Raw genomic sequence first — 14,703 nt, 5'->3', positions numbered from 1 at the left:
CTTGGAAAACTTTCATAACACAGTCATTATGGAACTCCCAGTAAGTGATTAGTCACAAACATCTCCCAAATCCTGCCTGCTAACACCATCACATAATTTGATATTCCATATTCAGATCAAGTGTTTTCTCTTGAACAAAAGGAAGACATATCTAACAGACTGTGGACATGGCACTAAGGAGATTGGTTTAGTGATGGGACTCAGTAGGTCAGAACTTGATGATGTTCAAGGTCTTTTCCAACCTAGATCATTCTATGATTCTTTGTAGATTTGGTTTCCAGTCCTGCTTTGAGGCAGCATGCATATGGCTGAATGGCATGGAGCTGTCTGGAAGAGTAAAGTCCATAAAACATTCTCCTTACTGCACTTCTGAAATTCTTGGTCTGCTATCCCATCCTTCCCCATCTTACAAAAATATGCACAAACCACAGCTATCATGATGAGGACATCATGAGGGTAAAACAGACTTTTTTACAGAGGATAACAAAATTCCTGCAGATGTTCTTTTTATAGCTAGTATTTGCAATATACTGCAAATCGCATTAAAATTAACTAGCAAAATTATCATTCAGGATGAAAAAGACATTTGAAATTGTGATTTAATGTGAGGTGCAAGGTATAATTCCATTTCTCCAATTCAATCTCCAGATGCAATTCACAGAGGCCGCATTTGAAACCATATCTTTGTATGTCAAGTGCAAAACAATTTAACTGTTAACTTAGACACTGTTATGAGCATCATACATTACCTATAGTAAATAACTATACACCCAATTCAGACTTTTTTTTCCTTAAAAAAAAAAAAAATGCTTTCAAAAATAGAAAATGTTTGCAGACTTAGAACACTACAACAGCACATGAAAGAACTTGCTGTGAACTCCAGGTATGGCATAAAACTGCAGCATGAGAAGATGTTACTACAAAAAATATATTTACAGTAGCTTTTCTCCAGTGTCTGCTAATTGCTGTAATGACATCTGGAGCCCCAGAGTCAAGCCAGTGGCAGTGTCATTGCCGGGCACCAGCTGGAGGGGCTGATGGAAGATGTGGCTCCTGCAGACAAGCTGCGAATGACTGTTCCCAAGCAAACTGGTCACCCTGTAGATGCGCACTCTCTAGGACTGATGGCATCGCAAGATAACAAACATAAGGAAGAAAGGTTGAAAAAAGGCAAAAACAAACAAACAAAAAAAAATCAGTAAGTACAAACACAGGATTATACTGTTAACCTGTTTTTGCCTGATTATGACAGACCCCAAAGAAACAAAACATTTTGTCCTTAATTAGAAAGTTTCATCCAACCAGCCTAAAAGCACTACCTGCCCAGGGAGAGAGAAGCCCATGCACCATTACCAGAAAGCAAAAGGAAGTCTAGAAAGAAGTCAAACATGCCACCTTTTTAGGTAGCATGGGGGAAGACACTTTTAGAACAGGTATTAAATAATACCCTGAGTCATCGATTGTTGTTCAAGTTATCTCAGCTTAATTTCTCTTGATGTATGGACTGCTAAGACTCCTAATTATGTTATTGTACAGAGCATATATGAATCATTAGCTTACTTGCTTCAAAGTGAAATGAGAATCCACTCATTGGAAACAAATTTTCTTCCAATCATGATGTTAAATGACAAATGTTTTCCTCACATCTACCATGTTGTTGCATAATTGGACAAAGGACACACAAAGAGACACTAACAGAACTGCAAAGGTGCATTCACTCCAAAGCAAATCTCATGAAGACGGAGTAGTAGCGTATCCTAATAGAAGCTTGAAATTATTGTCTCAAATATGGCTAGCCAGCACAAAATTCAGGTGCCCGTTGGCACAGGTTGCAAACTTTCACTCTACTGAATCCTCTAGAAGGCTTTATCTTCTCCCACCTTCACATTTGACTTCTTTACAGAAAAGTCTTGTTTCTCACTATCTTCTGCGAAGCCTCTCATTAGAGACAAATGCTGCTGGCCTCCATTCCTAATTACTAAGAAGCCTCCTTCACACCCCTCTGCCAGCACAGCACAGTAAAATTATGCCTTCAATAACCTGGTGGTTCAAGCCAAATCAGAAATGTGATCCCAAGCCCTTTTCCAGTTAAAACATGAACACATTTAAAAGGTACATGTATACATATCTAAGAAATTATATCAAGTCCTTTCATGGAGGTACCTTGTGATGTCACAGTCAAGCCTCATAACTTTTAGAAAGTTTATTTGAATTTGACCGCAGGAAGAAAAAAGGCTAGTTTGAAAAGGGAGGCTTGCTTGAAACCTGCCTGCAAAGGAGATTTCTGTTTCTTTAGATGGGATAAATGCGATGCAATAACAAAGAACATAGACTGAACTCAAGTTGAAGTGGGCTGAAAAGCATGAAAGGAATCAACATCAGGCTTTCTGCCAACACCTTTCAATAGCTAAGAGAAGAAGGGGAGCAAAAGAACCAGCAAAAGGTGTCTGAGCCACATCTCTGGAAAAGAGAACATAGATTTGAGAAAAGTTTGAGTAGGAAGAAAAGCAACTAGAGGAGAAGGCCTCCTGTAGAATAAAAGCAGCTTCTGCCTTCTTGGCTAACTGACAAAGAGGTAAGTTATGGAATAAAAGGTTAATTTAATTAACAAAATACTCAGGTGCAGACGTTACATCATGTCTGTTGGCTGACAGGAAAATAAAAACAATTTCTGATCAGAGTTTAGCATAACCTTTTCACTATTAAAAGGTGGTATTTCATTTTCTTGTTTGTCTACTTAGCAACTGACGATCACACACTGTATCTTTGCTGTCCGTTCCCTGAGATGCATGGCCTGTGGTTACGTGATTTCCATAAGTAATTGTGTGACCTTTATTTCAGGAACAGGAGTGCAGCAGAGCAACAAGAGCTTTTATAAAATACAATGTGCATATATTTGAGAGCTTTAACTGGAAAACAAAATTGTATGTATGTCCCCAATTCCAGACAGGATCAGCCTGAAGTCCTTTCCAGCTCAGACCAGACCCAGTCTATTCCCATCCACTGCCTCGGGCAGGGACACCTCCCACCAGACCAGGTTGCTCAAAGCCCCATCCAGCCTGGCCTTGAACACCTCCAGGGATGGGGCAACCACAGCTTCTCTGGGCAGCCTGTTCAGGTGCCTCACTGCCCTCTGAGTGAAGAATTTCTTCTTTATATCTAATGTAAATCTACCCTCTTTTAGTTTAAAGCCAGTACAACTCGTCCCATCACTACACTCCCTGACAAAGAGTCCCTCCCCAGCTTTCCTGTAGGCTTCCTTTAGGTACTGGAAGGTCTGGAGACTGTAAGGTCTCCCCAGAGCCTTCTCCAGGCTGAACAACCACAACCTAGTTCAACCTCTCCTTCAGCCTGTCTTCACAGGAGAGGTGCTCCAGCTCTCTGACCGTACATGATTCCTGTAGGAGTGCACTAGTCTCACAATGCAAGCCATTTCCACCATAAATGCTCATCAAAGACCCAAATCAATTATTTAGCAATTCTCCAAAAATAATGAATAAAAAATTGATCTAAAACTAAGAAATATATGATTCCTAAAATACTTCTCTAGACATGACAAATAACTTGCACATCTGAAAAAAAAATCGAGCAGATGGTATGAGTCAAGAACAAACTAGCTGTCTTTAATATATATTCTATTCAAAATGGCATCTGTGGTTTCCTCTATATGTTTTTGTCATGCTCAAGCCTGACACTGCATATTCCTGGGAACCAGTTAATGCCAACGGCCATTCCAGTGCCTCCAAGCACTTCTAGAACTGCTTCTCCATTTAGATTATCCCAAAGGAATCTGAAATTTTAACTGCAACCATTTCTGCCTTACTTATGAGAAAGAAACCTAGTTCAGTTTACTTACTTTTTATGGTTCAGGTTGGAGAGGCACCTGATGTGATCAGATTGACCAATCAATCAACCGAACAATCAGACAGATGTTCCCAAATTTTGTCTCTGTAAATCCACATACCTCACCCAGGACTTTGAAATCCTTATTATGTAAAAGAAACTGTGGTTATAGGGGCTGCAATGCCTCCCAAGAAAGCAAAAAGACAAACTCTTCTGATATCCAGACTGAATTTATCACCAATGTTGATGAATCTCATGGTATTTATTACATGTTACGTAACATTTGATATATATATTTTTAAATGATCGCTCTTGAGATGTAATCATATGAGAATAATATTTGCCATTCCTAGAACCAGAGAAAATAAAAATATAAACTTTAAATATTCAAATTATGAATCAAAAATACTAATTTCTTCCTTTGTTTTCAAATCATAATTTTCATTTAATTTCCTGACCAACAGGGAGAAACAGTGTAGAAGAGGCACTTTGAGCTAATATTCACATCTTCTAAAGGCCTGGAACTAACATGTTGATGGGTCCTGTTTTCCAAAATATTTCCGGATTTATAATTGTTACAGGAACCATGGAGAGTGTTTATCTGCAAACAACACTGTACTGAGAACAACAGCGATCGATATGTAACAGCTTTGTTCTCTGTGGAACAGTAACGATCTATTCTTACCTGCCGTCGTCATTCAACTGGTACAGACTTTAGAACAATCTGTTTTTCTAATGAAAAAACTTTAACGTTCAACAAAGCTTGGTGGCATTGTCACTGCAAACAAAACCCAACACATAAAATAAACCTGGTCTGAATTCAGTTAAGAACATATTTTTCTGCTATGGAAGCCATAGCACAATTAATGCAGCTGGTCAGGAGCTTACAGTCACGCTCCCAGAAGCTAAGGCATGGTCCATTTCATAGACCAAGACCTCTTGTAATGTGTAATTGAATACAATATAACACATAGGAACTACACAACGTCTGCTGCACATTTGATGTAATGTAATAACTACAGATAAGTATTGGTTACTTTCCTGTGTTGAACAAGGAGATTAATGTTGGAAGTCCCAGTGGCAAGTCCCAGTGGGTAAGTCATACGACTTATCAATAAAGTACAGAAGTCTCCGCAGTAAATGCAGGATAATGATACTTCTATCGCACTGTAAATCCAAAGCTAGGGATTTTAGCACATTCTCACCAATAAAAATACTGCTTCTTATGGTGGTATCCAAAAAGCAATGAAGTCTATGCACTTTGATACTTCTGATGCTGTTTTCAATCAAAAGGCAGTAGCTTTCCAAACGTAAATCTTAGCTTCAACCTGCCACATTAATGAACTGCATTCAACATCATTCAGTACCACCATAAAGTAATTCCATTTAGTCACATATGCAATCAAAAACATGAGTAATATTTTTAAAAGTGATGTTTGCTTTCCTTATTTCAATCATAATATTCATGTGTTCTACAATACATTTTATGCTGCAAAATGGAAGTCTTGCTATGAATTGCAGAAGAAATCAGTTTCTTGGGAAAGTCTTCCACTGCATACTTGCTATTTAATATCATACAGCTTATTTGAAGAGTGCTGCATACACATCAAGTGACTAAAAACACAGACCTTTTAGATGTAAAAGTGGAAAAGAATCTGGAGGTTGCACTGAAACTTCTCAATTCATCAACCTTTAAGTGCACTGCAGTTCAGAAGTTACATCAGCCCCAGAGACTCTGCGCCCCAGAGACTCTGCGCCCCAGAGACTCTGCGCCCCAGAGACTCTGCGCCCCAGAGACTCTGCGCCCCAGAGACTCTGCGCCCCAGAGACTCTGCGCCCCAGAGACTCTGCGCCCCAGAGACTCTGCGCCCCAGAGACTCTGCGCCCCAGAGACTCTGCGCCCCAGAGACTCTGCGCCCCAGAGACTCTGCGCCCCAGAGACTCTGCGCCCCAGAGACTCTGCGCCCCAGAGACTCTGCGCCCCAGAGACTCTGCGCCCCAGAGACTCTGCGCCCCAGAGACTCTGCGCCCCAGAGACTCTGCGCCCCAGAGACTCTGCGCCCCAGAGACTCTGCGCCCCAGAGACTCTGCGCCCCAGAGACTCTGCGCCCCAGAGACTCTGCGCCCCAGAGACTCTGCGCCCCAGAGACTCTGCGCCCCAGAGACTCTGCGCCCCAGAGACTCTGCGCCCCAGAGACTCTGCGCCCCAGAGACTCTGCGCCCCAGAGACTCTGCGCCCCAGAGACTCTGCGCCCCAGAGACTCTGCGCCCCAGAGACTCTGCGCCCCAGAGACTCTGCGCCCCAGAGACTCTGCGCCCCAGAGACTCTGCGCCCCAGAGACTCTGCGCCCCAGAGACTCTGCGCCCCAGAGACTCTGCGCCCCAGAGACTCTGCGCCCCAGAGACTCTGCGCCCCAGAGACTCTGCGCCCCAGAGACTCTGCGCCCCAGAGACTCTGCGCCCCAGAGACTCTGCGCCCCAGAGACTCTGCGCCCCAGAGACTCTGCGCCCCAGAGACTCTGCGCCCCAGAGACTCTGCGCCCCAGAGACTCTGCGCCCCAGAGACTCTGCGCCCCAGAGACTCTGCGCCCCAGAGACTCTGCGCCCCAGAGACTCTGCGCCCCAGAGACTCTGCGCCCCAGAGACTCTGCGCCCCAGAGACTCTGCGCCCCAGAGACTCTGCGCCCCAGAGACTCTGCGCCCCAGAGACTCTGCGCCCCAGAGACTCTGCGCCCCAGAGACTCTGCGCCCCAGAGACTCTGCGCCCCAGAGACTCTGCGCCCCAGAGACTCTGCGCCCCAGAGACTCTGCGCCCCAGAGACTCTGCGCCCCAGAGACTCTGCGCCCCAGAGACTCTGCGCCCCAGAGACTCTGCGCCCCAGAGACTCTGCGCCCCAGAGACTCTGCGCCCCAGAGACTCTGCGCCCCAGAGACTCTGCGCCCCAGAGACTCTGCGCCCCAGAGACTCTGCGCCCCAGAGACTCTGCGCCCCAGAGACTCTGCGCCCCAGAGACTCTGCGCCCCAGAGACTCTGCGCCCCAGAGACTCTGCGCCCCAGAGACTCTGCGCCCCAGAGACTCTGCGCCCCAGAGACTCTGCGCCCCAGAGACTCTGCGCCCCAGAGACTCTGCGCCCCAGAGACTCTGCGCCCCAGAGACTCTGCGCCCCAGAGACTCTGCGCCCCAGAGACTCTGCGCCCCAGAGACTCTGCGCCCCAGAGACTCTGCGCCCCAGAGACTCTGCGCCCCAGAGACTCTGCGCCCCAGAGACTCTGCGCCCCAGAGACTCTGCGCCCCAGAGACTCTGCGCCCCAGAGACTCTGCGCCCCAGAGACTCTGCGCCCCAGAGACTCTGCGCCCCAGAGACTCTGCGCCCCAGAGACTCTGCGCCCCAGAGACTCTGCGCCCCAGAGACTCTGCGCCCCAGAGACTCTGCGCCCCAGAGACTCTGCGCCCCAGAGACTCTGCGCCCCAGAGACTCTGCGCCCCAGAGACTCTGCGCCCCAGAGACTCTGCGCCCCAGAGACTCTGCGCCCCAGAGACTCTGCGCCCCAGAGACTCTGCGCCCCAGAGACTCTGCGCCCCAGAGACTCTGCGCCCCAGAGACTCTGCGCCCCAGAGACTCTGCGCCCCAGAGACTCTGCGCCCCAGAGACTCTGCGCCCCAGAGACTCTGCGCCCCAGAGACTCTGCGCCCCAGAGACTCTGCGCCCCAGAGACTCTGCGCCCCAGAGACTCTGCGCCCCAGAGACTCTGCGCCCCAGAGACTCTGCGCCCCAGAGACTCTGCGCCCCAGAGACTCTGCGCCCCAGAGACTCTGCGCCCCAGAGACTCTGCGCCCCAGAGACTCTGCGCCCCAGAGACTCTGCGCCCCAGAGACTCTGCGCCCCAGAGACTCTGCGCCCCAGAGACTCTGCGCCCCAGAGACTCTGCGCCCCAGAGACTCTGCGCCCCAGAGACTCTGCGCCCCAGAGACTCTGCGCCCCAGAGACTCTGCGCCCCAGAGACTCTGCGCCCCAGAGACTCTGCGCCCCAGAGACTCTGCGCCCCAGAGACTCTGCGCCCCAGAGACTCTGCGCCCCAGAGACTCTGCGCCCCAGAGACTCTGCGCCCCAGAGACTCTGCGCCCCAGAGACTCTGCGCCCCAGAGACTCTGCGCCCCAGAGACTCTGCGCCCCAGAGACTCTGCGCCCCAGAGACTCTGCGCCCCAGAGACTCTGCGCCCCAGAGACTCTGCGCCCCAGAGACTCTGCGCCCCAGAGACTCTGCGCCCCAGAGACTCTGCGCCCCAGAGACTCTGCGCCCCAGAGACTCTGCGCCCCAGAGACTCTGCGCCCCAGAGACTCTGCGCCCCAGAGACTCTGCGCCCCAGAGACTCTGCGCCCCAGAGACTCTGCGCCCCAGAGACTCTGCGCCCCAGAGACTCTGCGCCCCAGAGACTCTGCGCCCCAGAGACTCTGCGCCCCAGAGACTCTGCGCCCCAGAGACTCTGCGCCCCAGAGACTCTGCGCCCCAGAGACTCTGCGCCCCAGAGACTCTGCGCCCCAGAGACTCTGCGCCCCAGAGACTCTGCGCCCCAGAGACTCTGCGCCCCAGAGACTCTGCGCCCCAGAGACTCTGCGCCCCAGAGACTCTGCGCCCCAGAGACTCTGCGCCCCAGAGACTCTGCGCCCCAGAGACTCTGCGCCCCAGAGACTCTGCGCCCCAGAGACTCTGCGCCCCAGAGACTCTGCGCCCCAGAGACTCTGCGCCCCAGAGACTCTGCGCCCCAGAGACTCTGCGCCCCAGAGACTCTGCGCCCCAGAGACTCTGCGCCCCAGAGACTCTGCGCCCCAGAGACTCTGCGCCCCAGAGACTCTGCGCCCCAGAGACTCTGCGCCCCAGAGACTCTGCGCCCCAGAGACTCTGCGCCCCAGAGACTCTGCGCCCCAGAGACTCTGCGCCCCAGAGACTCTGCGCCCCAGAGACTCTGCGCCCCAGAGACTCTGCGCCCCAGAGACTCTGCGCCCCAGAGACTCTGCGCCCCAGAGACTCTGCGCCCCAGAGACTCTGCGCCCCAGAGACTCTGCGCCCCAGAGACTCTGCGCCCCAGAGACTCTGCGCCCCAGAGACTCTGCGCCCCAGAGACTCTGCGCCCCAGAGACTCTGCGCCCCAGAGACTCTGCGCCCCAGAGACTCTGCGCCCCAGAGACTCTGCGCCCCAGAGACTCTGCGCCCCAGAGACTCTGCGCCCCAGAGACTCTGCGCCCCAGAGACTCTGCGCCCCAGAGACTCTGCGCCCCAGAGACTCTGCGCCCCAGAGACTCTGCGCCCCAGAGACTCTGCGCCCCAGAGACTCTGCGCCCCAGAGACTCTGCGCCCCAGAGACTCTGCGCCCCAGAGACTCTGCGCCCCAGAGACTCTGCGCCCCAGAGACTCTGCGCCCCAGAGACTCTGCGCCCCAGAGACTCTGCGCCCCAGAGACTCTGCGCCCCAGAGACTCTGCGCCCCAGAGACTCTGCGCCCCAGAGACTCTGCGCCCCAGAGACTCTGCGCCCCAGAGACTCTGCGCCCCAGAGACTCTGCGCCCCAGAGACTCTGCGCCCCAGAGACTCTGCGCCCCAGAGACTCTGCGCCCCAGAGACTCTGCGCCCCAGAGACTCTGCGCCCCAGAGACTCTGCGCCCCAGAGACTCTGCGCCCCAGAGACTCTGCGCCCCAGAGACTCTGCGCCCCAGAGACTCTGCGCCCCAGAGACTCTGCGCCCCAGAGACTCTGCGCCCCAGAGACTCTGCGCCCCAGAGACTCTGCGCCCCAGAGACTCTGCGCCCCAGAGACTCTGCGCCCCAGAGACTCTGCGCCCCAGAGACTCTGCGCCCCAGAGACTCTGCGCCCCAGAGACTCTGCGCCCCAGAGACTCTGCGCCCCAGAGACTCTGCGCCCCAGAGACTCTGCGCCCCAGAGACTCTGCGCCCCAGAGACTCTGCGCCCCAGAGACTCTGCGCCCCAGAGACTCTGCGCCCCAGAGACTCTGCGCCCCAGAGACTCTGCGCCCCAGAGACTCTGCGCCCCAGAGACTCTGCGCCCCAGAGACTCTGCGCCCCAGAGACTCTGCGCCCCAGAGACTCTGCGCCCCAGAGACTCTGCGCCCCAGAGACTCTGCGCCCCAGAGACTCTGCGCCCCAGAGACTCTGCGCCCCAGAGACTCTGCGCCCCAGAGACTCTGCGCCCCAGAGACTCTGCGCCCCAGAGACTCTGCGCCCCAGAGACTCTGCGCCCCAGAGACTCTGCGCCCCAGAGACTCTGCGCCCCAGAGACTCTGCGCCCCAGAGACTCTGCGCCCCAGAGACTCTGCGCCCCAGAGACTCTGCGCCCCAGAGACTCTGCGCCCCAGAGACTCTGCGCCCCAGAGACTCTGCGCCCCAGAGACTCTGCGCCCCAGAGACTCTGCGCCCCAGAGACTCTGCGCCCCAGAGACTCTGCGCCCCAGAGACTCTGCGCCCCAGAGACTCTGCGCCCCAGAGACTCTGCGCCCCAGAGACTCTGCGCCCCAGAGACTCTGCGCCCCAGAGACTCTGCGCCCCAGAGACTCTGCGCCCCAGAGACTCTGCGCCCCAGAGACTCTGCGCCCCAGAGACTCTGCGCCCCAGAGACTCTGCGCCCCAGAGACTCTGCGCCCCAGAGACTCTGCGCCCCAGAGACTCTGCGCCCCAGAGACTCTGCGCCCCAGAGACTCTGCGCCCCAGAGACTCTGCGCCCCAGAGACTCTGCGCCCCAGAGACTCTGCGCCCCAGAGACTCTGCGCCCCAGAGACTCTGCGCCCCAGAGACTCTGCGCCCCAGAGACTCTGCGCCCCAGAGACTCTGCGCCCCAGAGACTCTGCGCCCCAGAGACTCTGCGCCCCAGAGACTCTGCGCCCCAGAGACTCTGCGCCCCAGAGACTCTGCGCCCCAGAGACTCTGCGCCCCAGAGACTCTGCGCCCCAGAGACTCTGCGCCCCAGAGACTCTGCGCCCCAGAGACTCTGCGCCCCAGAGACTCTGCGCCCCAGAGACTCTGCGCCCCAGAGACTCTGCGCCCCAGAGACTCTGCGCCCCAGAGACTCTGCGCCCCAGAGACTCTGCGCCCCAGAGACTCTGCGCCCCAGAGACTCTGCGCCCCAGAGACTCTGCGCCCCAGAGACTCTGCGCCCCAGAGACTCTGCGCCCCAGAGACTCTGCGCCCCAGAGACTCTGCGCCCCAGAGACTCTGCGCCCCAGAGACTCTGCGCCCCAGAGACTCTGCGCCCCAGAGACTCTGCGCCCCAGAGACTCTGCGCCCCAGAGACTCTGCGCCCCAGAGACTCTGCGCCCCAGAGACTCTGCGCCCCAGAGACTCTGCGCCCCAGAGACTCTGCGCCCCAGAGACTCTGCGCCCCAGAGACTCTGCGCCCCAGAGACTCTGCGCCCCAGAGACTCTGCGCCCCAGAGACTCTGCGCCCCAGAGACTCTGCGCCCCAGAGACTCTGCGCCCCAGAGACTCTGCGCCCCAGAGACTCTGCGCCCCAGAGACTCTGCGCCCCAGAGACTCTGCGCCCCAGAGACTCTGCGCCCCAGAGACTCTGCGCCCCAGAGACTCTGCGCCCCAGAGACTCTGCGCCCCAGAGACTCTGCGCCCCAGAGACTCTGCGCCCCAGAGACTCTGCGCCCCAGAGACTCTGCGCCCCAGAGACTCTGCGCCCCAGAGACTCTGCGCCCCAGAGACTCTGCGCCCCAGAGACTCTGCGCCCCAGAGACTCTGCGCCCCAGAGACTCTGCGCCCCAGAGACTCTGCGCCCCAGAGACTCTGCGCCCCAGAGACTCTGCGCCCCAGAGACTCTGCGCCCCAGAGACTCTGCGCCCCAGAGACTCTGCGCCCCAGAGACTCTGCGCCCCAGAGACTCTGCGCCCCAGAGACTCTGCGCCCCAGAGACTCTGCGCCCCAGAGACTCTGCGCCCCAGAGACTCTGCGCCCCAGAGACTCTGCGCCCCAGAGACTCTGCGCCCCAGAGACTCTGCGCCCCAGAGACTCTGCGCCCCAGAGACTCTGCGCCCCAGAGACTCTGCGCCCCAGAGACTCTGCGCCCCAGAGACTCTGCGCCCCAGAGACTCTGCGCCCCAGAGACTCTGCGCCCCAGACTCTGCAGTTGGGCTTCTGAGGCCTTTTTTTTTGTTTTCCTCCAGTGCTTGGAAGGGAGCTTAGAACCCACATAAGTAATTTCACAGCAAACAGACAAGGTGAAGGAAGTACTCAAACTCCTCAACAGGAACAACCACAGAACCCAGGAACACTTACCTGCTGTATTCTGAAGTCGAGTCACTTCCAAAGTGCTTCGCAGTGAAATAGTGCCACCCGGGTTTTTCTGCAGAAGTCACCGCCAATATAACTAACTCATAGAGTCTCTAAAACTATTTCACAGAGAGGGTAGAAAACATGAAGGAAAAGCAACCTAGTAGGGAACACTGAGCCCGATTCAGCACGAGAGAAAAACACCCTCGGCTTCCCAAGCCTCAGTCTCTCCTGGGGAGGCAATTCCCCCACCACTCCTCAGGCTTCCTATATAGCAAAGGTGAAATGACCCACACCTGGCAGGTTTCACTTAAAAGGGTGAAGCCAAGAGACCTTGTGGAATAGGCTCATCAACCTGGTTTCAATGTTTAAGGTTCAATTGCTCCTTATCGCTAGTAGAAATAACCTGACAGGGGGCTTAGTGGTTAGAGCTGACCTAATGAATTACATACAAAAGGCATGTAAGGGTCATATTTCTGGTAGTCATTCTGCAAGGAAAATTAGTACAGAGCTTGTTAAAATAAGATAAATCAACATAAATAAAGAAATCAATAAAAGAAAAAAGAAAATGACCTAAAAGGCAAAACTGCCATCCTGGATTTTCACCTGTCTAGTCACGACAGATAAGGAATGTAGCAATCAGAAAGACTTTACTTGACATTAATGTTGCTTAAATTTGCTTTTCTGAGATCTCTTCTTTATGCCGGACTTTTCAAAATCTAGCGCCATGACCTCCCACTGCAGTATTTACTTTGGCTGCACATAAACTATCACGTCTAAATGCCAGGCTCCGGATCCTCTCTCCCTATTCAGGACAAGGACCGGGCTGCAAGTTTGGGCTTTAATTTGGTTACATGACTACATTGTTGTCGTCGTGGTTTCCCCCAGCCGGCAGCTAAGCACCACACAGCCGTTCGCTTGCCCTCCCCACTCTTTCCATGGAATTCATTTCTATGGAACAGGGGAGAGAAATAGGAAAACGAAGCCTGTGGGTCGAGACAGGCAGGACAGAGCAAGAAGCTGAAGCGTCCTTGGCTTGGTGTAAGCACTGCTCTGCAACAATTCAAACATCAGCTTGTTCATCCTAATCCACAACATAGCACCCTACCAGCTCCCGGGAGGAATGATAGCTCTCTCCTAGCTGAAACCAGGACAGCTGTGTTTTGGCAGGTCGCGGGGAGAAGATTGGCTGGCTTGTGGGAGCTTCCGTACACGTGGCTTTTAGGCTGCAGCCAGCGTGTTCCTCTAGATCTGGAAGTTTGAAGATGGCTGAGTGGTTAGAAAGCTGCCTGGTGGAGAAGGAGCTGGGAGTGATGGTGGACAGTCGGCTGAATATGAGCCAGCAGTGTGCTCAGGTGGCCAAGAAGGCCAACGGCATCCTGGCTTGTATCAGAAACACTGTGACCAGCAGGGCTAGGGAGGTGATCGTCCCCCTGTACTCGGCTCTGGTGAGGCCGCACCTCGAGTACTGTGTTCAGTTTTGGGCCCCTCGCTACAAGAAGGACATCGAGGTGCTTGAGCGGGTCCAGAGAAGGGCGACGAAGCTGGTGAGGGGCCTAGAGAACAAGTCCTACGAGGAGCGGCTGAAGGAGCTGGGCTTGTTCAGCCTGGAGAAGAGGAGGCTCAGGGGCGACCTTATTGCTCTCTACAGGTACCTTAAAGGAGGCTGTAGTGAGGTGGGGGTTGGCCTGTTCTCCCACGTGACAGGACGAGGGGGAATGGGCTTAAGTTGCGCCAGGGGAGTTTTAGGTTGGATGTTAGGAAGAATTTCTTTACTGAAAGGGCTGTTAGGCATTGGAACAGGCTGCCCGGGGAAGTGCTGGAGTCCCCATCCCTGGAGATCTTTAAAAGATGTTTAGATGTAGAGCTTAGGGATATGGTTTAGTGGGGACTGTTAGTGGTAGGTGAGAGGTTGGACTGGGTGATCTTGGAGGCCTCTTCCAACCTAGGTGAGTCTCTGTGGTGTGAGGGGGACAGAGGTCGCATGACGGGACACGAGTGGCATGAGGCGATATGGGTGGCATGAAGGACAGGGATAGCACAAGGGGACAGGGATGGTGTGAAGGTAATGGGGATGGTGTGAGACAGCAGGGGTGGCCTGAGGGGACTGGAATTCCCCAAGGGAATTGGAAAGGTGTGCAGGGGATGGAAAGGTATGAGGGCACATGTTTCTCAACCCATCCACCTTGTGGGGCCTGACAGGTTTTGGAGCAAAAAGTCACACCACTACCACCAGGTCTTCAATTGTAGTTTTATTGTCAGTAGGGTGGTGTTCAAATGTCCCCCCCAGGCTCAGCTGCAGAGCCAGCAGCCATGCACACCTATATTGTGTCTCACTGCCCCAGGTAAAGGACAGGGCTGTGGCCAAGAGAGCCCACGCACCAGGGCACACGCTGCTGGCTCTCCTGCAGGCTGGGCTCTTTTACATCCCCTAATGACCACTCAGGTCTGCCTAAACGTCCATACAAATACAACACAATTCCACGGTCAGATTATAAGCAGCACACAGCATGTGCTCTCCAGCTCGTGCTGCCTCTGAGATCACTTCCAGCCTGTGTCCAGGATACTGCTGGAGAGC

Source organism: Anas acuta, chromosome 3 (assembly GCF_963932015.1).
Source record: "Anas acuta chromosome 3, bAnaAcu1.1, whole genome shotgun sequence".
NCBI lineage: Eukaryota > Metazoa > Chordata > Aves > Anseriformes > Anatidae > Anas > Anas acuta.
Note: the sequence above shows the minus strand (reverse complement) of the source record.